We start from the raw sequence: 7,500 nt of genomic DNA, 5'->3' as shown, positions 1-7,500 counted from the left end.
ACGCACTCGATCACGGCGGATTGATTGTCGGTGATAGCGATGAAAGAGAAACGCACGATAGGAAACATATATACATACATACACACACACACACACACACACACACATACACAGAAAGAGAGAGAGAGAGAGAGAGAGAGAGAGAGAGAGAGAGAGAGAGAGAGAGAGAGAGAGTTAGATAGATAGACAGAGAGAACGTGGCGAGGAGAAAGAAGTCGGCCCTCTCGGCATATGCATATACGTTCATCAATATTTCACCATTCACGTATGTATATGCATCGGGTCTGTCATCACGAATGCATATCGATGGGGTATCTATCTATCGTTCGGAAGCGGCTCGAAATGGACCGTTGAATTCTTCGTTAAATGTTTGCGCTTTATAAACGCTTTTTATAACGTCGATATCTTTCGCAGTATGTATGTATGTATGTATGTATGTATGTATGTATGTATGCGCACGCGTGCGCGCACGTGTGTGTGTGTGTGTGTGAGTGTGTTCGCGCGCTTGTGTATATGTGTGTCAAGTGAAAAGGAATCTTTTTTCTATTCCATCGTTTCGAAGGTGTATCAGATGAAACTGCCTATCGAAAATTTCAAGTTTTCTGTTTTACGATAACCCTGTGAGAAACTCTTCGGATATTTTCTTTTTCTTTTTTTTTTTTCTTTTCTTTTTCTTTTTTCCTCTCATTTCGTTGCTATTGTTTTTAAATAATTAAAATATCGATCGTACGATCGTTCTCGTTCTTGTTTATATCGAATGAGAGATAGGTAATGAAAGTACGACATAAACTGCAATTTATTTCTTTTAAATATTTCCTTTTTGTTATCTTCAATTTCGATAAGCAAGGATCGTCGTTTATACTGGCTCGAATATAGTAATACCTAACGAAATATTCATCTTGCTCGTATAAACGCCTTGAAGCGAATGAGAAAAAGAATGGAAAAATGAAAGAAAGAGAAGGAGAAGGTGAGGGAAAGAGAGATAGAGATAGATGGATGGATAGATAGATAGATAGAAAGAAAGAAAGAAAGGAAGAAAAAAAGAACGGAAATATGAGTGAGATCGTATGACACGTTAGTCCAAAATAATATCTAATCGGGCTCGGCGAATTGCAATTGGATACATTTGCTTTCGAGAAGGACTTTCGTTGGTTTCTTTCTCGTATTACCTACAACCTAGTGTTATCCTTGCTCCTATTTTGCCGAATATTTCTCCATAATCGAAATGCATATATACATGAGCTTGAGTGGTGTTGATGCGACCTGTATGCGTGTAGGTGCTGATGAAAAAATTTGGAATGTTTCCGCGGAATGTTCAGCCAACGAGAGGGAGAAAGAAAAGAATGATGCGCGTGTATATGCGTCTCTATATGTGTCCTCTATGTGTATCTCTGCGGGTGTGTGTGTGTGTGTGTGTGTGTTCGTCTATGTACGTGTAACGAGAAAAGAGGGAGAGGGTGAGGGAGAGGAGGATAGAGGTGATATGTCATACGGCTCGACGTATGTTCGGTATGGGGAACAAATTTCCATTAGCCAGCTTAACTTTTCACGGTGACCCGAGAGAACGCGTCGCCGGTCAGTGCCAATCAGCAAAAGCCCTGTTTTCAAAACCTGCGTTACGGAGAAAAACAAAAGGACAACAAGAGCCTTTGACCGACCAATGTGTATACTGGTCCTATACAGTCGTATCTACGACCTTTCCGCGTTGTTTGATTTATCGATCATCGCGAATTGTTGGCCAAAAGTGTTTCGATGAATTTTTTTCTTTCACTTATATATATATATATATATATATATATATATATATATCATATCGAACGTTTTCGATAAATTTGATGAGAGGAACAACGACAGCAACGACAGAAAAATAAAAACAAAGAAAAAAGAAAGAAAGAAAGAAAGAAAGAAAGAGTTTAGAGGATAATAATAGTCATGCGCGTTTGTTTTGTTAGAGACGAGTTAAGAAAAATTATATTCGATAGGTTTGATAAACGGATTAAAAAAGAAAGAAAGAAAAAAAAAACAAAAAAAAAAAAAAAACAAAAACAAAAATACAGAACAAAAAGAAGAAGAAAAAAAGAGAAGAAAAGAAAAGAAAAAAAAAAAGCCCAGTTTCATTCCCGGGCTGTAGGCAAACGCGCGGAAATAAAGTTAGAGAGATAAATAATAAAGGACGAGCCGGGACAAGCGTTGAGTTTGCGGCGCGTACTCTGGGTAAATGCCTTTGTAAAAGTTTTTATGCATTTCTACGCTCGCCGTGTGTGTATTCGTTCGTTTCTGGTATAACCTTTAATCCTTTTCGGTATATATGTATTCTCTTTCACATATGTATGTCTGCTGTCTGGTGCCTGCGTAATACGTTATCCTATTACGTTTAGATAAACTATCTTCTTTAGAGAAACGAAAGGACGTTAAAATACATGCAAAGCTTGCTCTCGTAGATACACGTTGTGCTCCTGTTTCGTATCTTGCGCAGATATTATTTAAGGACGAGAAAGCGATCAAATTGCTACGGTGGTGTCCTTGTGGTACTCTGCTGATTCGTCTCGTTTCATTTCGCCCTCCCTTTCTCCCTCCCTCTCTCCCTCTCTCTCTCTCTCTGTCTCTCTCTTTCTCTCTTCCTCTCCTCGCTAAAACATGCATATCACATGCGTATGCAGAAACGATTTATCTGCATGGCGTTAGTCGTTATTTCAGTGCTCCGGCGCCCCACTGTCGGAGCACAAAATTACATTAACATAAACACGAGGGTACGAGCGTATGCATCAAAAAGTGTATATCAAGTTGGGTTAGTGGAAGGGCGTGGATGAGTCCTTATCATCTACTGATCGATCCTTTATTCGCCACGTATACCATCCTCCCCTTCTCCTCCTCCTCCTCCTCCTCCTCGCATACTCTCGTATACATAAAGCATGATCCATGATTATCAGAGACCCTTTGTTTTCTGTTTTTTTTTTGTTTTTTTCTTTTTTTTTTTTTTTTTTTTTTTTTTTTTTATTTATGTCTTTCTATCTTTTATAATTTTTTTTTGTATTTTTTGTATTTTTCTTTCCTCTTTTTTCCATTTCTTTTATTTTTCTTTTTTCTAAGCGAACGAATAAAAATTTTACGCGAACACCCTATTTCAATTATTTTGTTTGACGTTCGAAAGGAAGAAGAAGAGGAAGAAGAAGAAGAAGAAGAAGAAGAAGGGAAAAAAAATAACAATGACGTTAAGGTTGCTCGGTATCTGAGAAAAAAAAAGAATAAGAAAGGAAAAAAAAGGGCGGGGGGGGGAATGTTTTCCAACGAAACTTCGGACTTGGCGTCGGCGGCATTTTCACGAAAAAGAGAAAAAGTCAAAGCGTCGACACGGAGGTGTCGAGTGTTTTTATTCCATTACCTAGGAGCGCCATCCTCTTAACCACTTACTTAACCTACGACCTTCATCCTCGTCTCGTCCGATCGTTTCACTCCCATCCGCCCCTACTACTACTACTACTACTACTACTACTACTACTACTACTACTACTACTACTACTACTACTACTACTACTACTATTACTACTACTACCTGTTCTCCAACTTGATGGCCTTCGACAACTCAAATATTATCCGTCGTTCAATCCCTCCCTTGCCGTCTCGGTTATCAGAGGATCGACATTTTTTGAGTCTCTCCGCTTCTCGTTTCTTAAAGTCTTGCCAACTCCTCTCTCTCTCTCTCTCTCTTTCCCTTCCTTCCCTTCTTCTCGCTCCCTCCCTTCATTCCCTAAAAACACTTTAAAATCTAATTCCCGTTGACAGCGACGGAACCGATAATGTTTCCACCGAAAACTCTGATTCTCATCCGATTATTTCAAGGTCGTCGAGAACCGATCTACATAGTTATGTACATGTATATATATATATATATGTATTTATTTATGATGCATGTATGTATGTATGTACAAGATGTTACATTAGTGTCCACGATCAAACTCTTTAAAAGTTCTTTCACAAGTTTTATACAATCTTTTTTGAATCTATTTTATCTAGAAACATTTTTAATATTATTCAGAATGAATATATATATATATATATGATCGTTTACATTCGATTATAATAATAATAATAATATTTATATTTATAATATATGTTTTTATATCATATTTACTTCATATTGTCGATATTAATGTCGATGTACTTTTAGGAACACCCTGTATAGATGTAACTTCATGAAAACTCGCTTTTAGCGAGGAGACAGCTTACGTAAGAGTCGCGTGTCCATTTCTCGCGATCGTCTTGCCCGTCTTACATCGTTCTTTATTAAAGATTTTAGATAAGGTTAAAGGCTTCATAGAGACGTCATGGAAGAAGGCCACAAGTTTTTCCGACGTTTAACGTGCCTCGACAGGAGAGGAGAAAAGGAGATAGAGGAGCAGAAAGGGAGGGAGAGAGAGAGAGAGAAAGATAGGGAGAGAGAGAGAGAGAGAGAGAGAGAGAGAGAGAGAGAGAGATAAAAGCTAGTAGTAAAATGTACGTGTGAAATCAGCAGAACGGGGAACGTTCCACTTCGTTAATTAAACCGATATAAACGGTGGAATAAGATGCAAATGATCTGGGTGTGGTCGAAATGGAGATACCATCTCACCCACCACCCTCTTTATTTATTCTTTTTTATTGGACAAAACGATCGCGACACTCACAGTCCTCGAAGTGTCGTATAATAATTCTTATCTTCGCGTTTTCTTTTTTGTTCTTTCTTTCTTTCTTTTTTTTTTTCTTTTTTATTCTTTTTTCTCTCGCCCCCCCCCCGCTCCTCTCTCTCTCTCTCTCTCCTTTTTTCTTTTTAATTTTTTTCTTCTTCTCCTCCCCCACCCCTCTTGTTTTCCTCGCATTTTTTTACCCTGACAAAGAGTTAACCGCAGAAGTTTGTTAGAATTTTTATTATCATTCTCCGACTGTTAAAGTCAGATCGCTTTTAGTATCCGGGAAAAATTAATTAAACTTCTAGCTACTGTACTCTAATCAACTTCTCGCACTTCCTCTACACTCTACTTTTTCTTTTTTTCTTTTCTTTTCTTTCTCCCTCTCTTTTTCTCTCTCTCTCTCTCTCTTTCTCCAGCACTTTACATTATTCATTCCCCTCGCAGTACTCGTGAAAAAGGTTAATATTATAAAGGGACTTATTTTATTTTTCTTTTTTTTCTTTGTTTGTTTATTTGTTTGTAAATATGTTTCGTTTCCTTTAGCATTATAAAGCCATAGACTTTGTCATTGTCTCGAAGGATTCTCCAATAGGATCGACTGACTTGGGGAAAGGAATACAGACGAAGATAGAAAAGACACAAGACGTAGCGAGGTTCCGTTTCGTTTCAAAGAATCGTCCAAGTGTCGAGGGGTGGAAACGTGCGAGGGTGGCTGCTTGCTCGCACGTGGAGGCGGAGCGACGTCGCGCGTCGTGATGCCAGACCGACGCCGGCTTGCGTCCTGCCCCCAAGGCTTTTGGTGGGGAGACCTGAAGAACGCAGTTCTCGACGGATCGCCGAACCGTTATCACGCGAACGTTGACACACGTCCGTTCTTTTCTTCGTTTTCAAACTCGACGAATTCTCCCCACGTGACACTCTATTGTTATTTGATCCTTTGTTTTTTTTCATTTCTTTTTCTAATCATTATACAACAGAACAAAAAGGAAAGATCCGTTCGTCGAGATAGTGTTCTTATCGGAGATGATGCTTCGTGAAAAAAAATCTAAAGATCTTTGATATACATTGATCTATAGATATCGTTCAATCGTTATCGATCTCTTAATTCTTTCGATCGATCCAAATATATGCCAAAGAGATTTCGATGAACTTTTAAGACACGATGTATAATTGAATAGCGTGAATATATTTATTTGTATTTGCATCCATATATATATTTATATATATATATATGTATATGTTATATATATATATATAAATAAATACACATACTTATATATACATACATATATATATATTTATACACACACACATATATATATATTTTAGTTGATCGTTCGATAAAGACTACAAAAAACACCGATGAGCCGGACCAATTGTTGACTCTTATTCGTGTTCTTTTTAACAGTATTTACTTTATTTTGTTTGCCTTCAGTTAGAGGTGTGTTCTCCAACGTGTGAAGCTTTACCAATCGATCCCCGTCCGCGTGTGTTTTGTGCGGTGCTGTTACAAGATTGACCCCTGCGGTTATGTTGAAGCGTGTCGAATGTATCAGCAGGACCTAACGTATCTCAAAGGATCACCACCTTGGTACTTCGGTTGTGTCGGATGTAAGGATTTTCCTGGATACAATAGACGTCTGAGCGAGGTAAGCATCTTTATAAACTGCATTTTAATTAGTATATATATATATATATATATATATATATATATATATACATGTTGATATCATTCACTGTGATGGTATTTATTGTTGGGAAAACAGATTGCCCAGGACGAGAAAGGAGAGAACTTTATTCTGTTCTTTATAAATTTTCCTTTTTGATGATTTTATCTCTTCACACCGTTGAGATTTAATTTCTGTCTGGCCGGTCACGACAAGTGGAATTTCGTCGTCTTTTCATTCATTTACGAGCGTTATAATTAAGTTTTCATGGGAAGCTCATAAAATCAGCTTACGAATCATCTTTTCACGTCTTTTCATCGATTCAATTACAAAGGAGTTAGAGGAGAAGATTGAAAATGAGTGGAGAATGGGAGAGAGAGAGAGAGAGAGTGAGAGAGGGAGAGAGAGAGAAATAGGACATGAGTAAGATGCAAAATACGATTATTCCCAACTGTACATACATGTATATGCATGGAAGACCGCAGAACTTACGTTTTCCCTCTGCTTTGGACCCTCATTAGCGTTGCACCGCGTGGAAACTTTATTACTTGCAAAAACGTCTAATGGCATTTTGAAACTACGTCTCGCTGTTTCCCGGATATATCTTTAGGATGACAAATACTCTCTCAGAGTGGTGTGACATGTTATCAACATGTTAAAAAACTCTTTTCAAACTTCTCCCTCTCCCTCTCTCTCTTCCTCTCTCTCTCTCCCTCTCTCTCTCTCTTTCTTTCTTTTTACTATTACCTTTGTATCTTCTACTCTGTCTGTAATAATGAGCATTCTCATTTAAATATATTTTTTAGATAATTATAACGATCAAATTCTTTTCTATGTTTTATCAATAGATAAAGCTTTGTGATAGAACTCAACTTTCTTGACTCTATCATGATTTATTATTAAAACATTGAACGAATGTTTACATGTGTGTGTGTGTGTTTTTTTTTTCTTTTTCTTTTTTTTCTCTCTTTATCAATACGTATTTCCATTTTCGTGTTCTTTTATTTCGAGGATAAGGAAAAAAAATTCTCGAGTCTTGGTATTATTCAGCTATGCCGCACTTTCTCGACGCTGCATAACTTTCTATACATGTGAAACACGTAACTACCGAATTCAGAGAGTATTTACGAGTGTACGTACGCTCGTATATGAAGTAGAAAGAAGTC

The 7,500-nt window shown here is 37.5% G+C and overlaps 1 protein-coding gene across 8 annotated transcripts in view; it reads left to right on the top strand.

Annotated features, from left to right (window-relative positions):
- The window catches only part of LOC124431324 (lachesin-like), a 136,612-nt gene that overhangs the window by 20,924 nt on the left and 108,188 nt on the right, over nt 1-7,500 (top strand). For 4 of the 8 annotated variants that reach the window (XM_046979086.1, XM_046979093.1, XM_046979084.1 and 1 more), the window contains exon 3: nt 6,103-6,316. The gene's annotated coding sequence lies outside the window, so the exon portion shown is untranslated. Of the gene's footprint in view, nt 1-5,507; nt 5,847-5,996; nt 6,317-7,500 lie in introns of those variants that run through there. The other 4 variants (XM_046979090.1, XM_046979088.1, XM_046979087.1 and 1 more) reach the window with 4 other exon arrangements.

The sequence above is a fragment of the Vespa crabro genome, chromosome 21 (assembly GCF_910589235.1).
Source record: "Vespa crabro chromosome 21, iyVesCrab1.2, whole genome shotgun sequence".
NCBI lineage: Eukaryota > Metazoa > Arthropoda > Insecta > Hymenoptera > Vespidae > Vespa > Vespa crabro.
The sequence above is the reverse complement of the archived record's forward strand: the minus strand, read 5'-3'. Positions and strand labels throughout refer to the sequence as shown.